The 1,484-nt window shown below is 47.7% G+C and overlaps 1 pseudogene; it reads left to right on the forward strand.

Moving 5' to 3' along the window:
* Nucleotides 1-91: 91 nt before the first annotated feature.
* On the forward strand, nucleotides 92-457 carry LOC104991046 (annotated as a pseudogene).
* Nucleotides 458-1,484: the final 1,027 nt, after the last annotated feature.

A 1,484-nucleotide genomic window follows, 5' to 3' on the forward strand; every position in this document is an offset into this window, starting at 1 on the left:
CCAGTGCCTGGCCAGGGTCTGCTCCCTGCACCACCATTACCACAACGTGGCCTTGCAGAGCTGCTCCTGCTTCTTCCTGCTCTGCTCCCAGGAGCACAGCGAGACTGCCAAGAGCCTGATGTTGCTGCAGAACCGGCGTGGGGGTAGCTTCTCCTTCTTGGACATGAGAAACTCTGAGACCCAAGAGTGGGAGAGTGGTCTCCAGGCCATGCAGGACACCCTGCACCTGGAGAAGTGTGTCAACCAGAGCCTGCTCAACCTGCACCAGCTGCCCACTGACAGCAGCGACACCCACCTGTGCTACTTCCTGAAGACCCACCACAGGGACCAGCAGGTGGAGTTCATCAAGGAGCTGGGAGACCATGTCAGCATCCTGAGCAACAAGGGGTCCCTGGAAGGCGGCCTGGCAGAGTATGTCTTTGATAAGCTCATCCTGGGTGACGGCGACAAGGATTGAGCCTGGACTGGACTTGCCCCAAGTCCCAGGAGACTGCCCAAAGTCACCCTGCCTGCCATACAGACCATAGTATTGCCCTTGCAGAAAAAGTTCACTTACGTTTTCCATCTTTCAATGTTGCTAGTTCTTCCAATAAATTGCTTCCTAAAAAAATAAAGGCCCCTTGTAGATACATGCGTGCAAACCCTTAACCTTTCAAGTTTTAAAACAGGTATCCAGGAGTCTCTTGAGCTACCAATGCCCTGTCCACAGGCCTCTCAAGATCTGCACAGGAGGGAGGGAAGAAGGGGATCCATGGGACCCTGAACAATACAAAACATACCTTCCCCTAATAAACAATGTGGTATATGGGGTGGGCGTGGGTGAGGTGAGGCCCTGGTGAATGTGGGTGCCTGTGAGTAGACGAGACATAAAAACATGGCCTGAACATCATGACTGGGGTTGATCTCCAGAGAGAGTGAAGGGAAAGGGATTGGGAAGGGAACGAAATAAAGGGGTCTTCATTTTGTTTGGAGCAGACTTCTGGGTAGCAAGATGGGGGCCCTGGATGCTGACATAGCAGAGTTTCTTTCTGACAAGCTCACCCTGGGCTTCAGTGACAATCTAAGTGTAGCAGGGCTGGCTTTCCTAGAGACACACTTCCTGTAGTCACCACTGTTGAGCATGGATGCTGCCCTTACAAAATATCAATGTGTGATTTTTTTACTTGAACTGTACCACCCTGCGATAAAGTAGCATGATACCACTCAAAATTTACCTCAATAGAAGGGCTGAAAAATATGATATAAAAAATATCTGATTTATTGATATGGCAGGAAACATTCCTTTCTCAACATATTCATATACATTACATAGAGTATGTCAAATACCTAAGAATAATTATGATATAGCATTTCTGATCATCATACTTTAAGTATGACCATCTCAAGAAAAATAAAGAACTGACTTGTTCACAGTACTTTTTTCACAAACCACAGACTGTTAGGAATCACTCTTATAAACCTCTAGTGTACCTGGGCTGGAAATA

The sequence above is a fragment of the Bison bison genome, unplaced genomic scaffold (genome assembly GCF_000754665.1).
Source record: "Bison bison bison isolate TAMUID 2011002044 unplaced genomic scaffold, Bison_UMD1.0 scf7180017847488, whole genome shotgun sequence".
Lineage (NCBI taxonomy): Eukaryota > Metazoa > Chordata > Mammalia > Artiodactyla > Bovidae > Bison > Bison bison.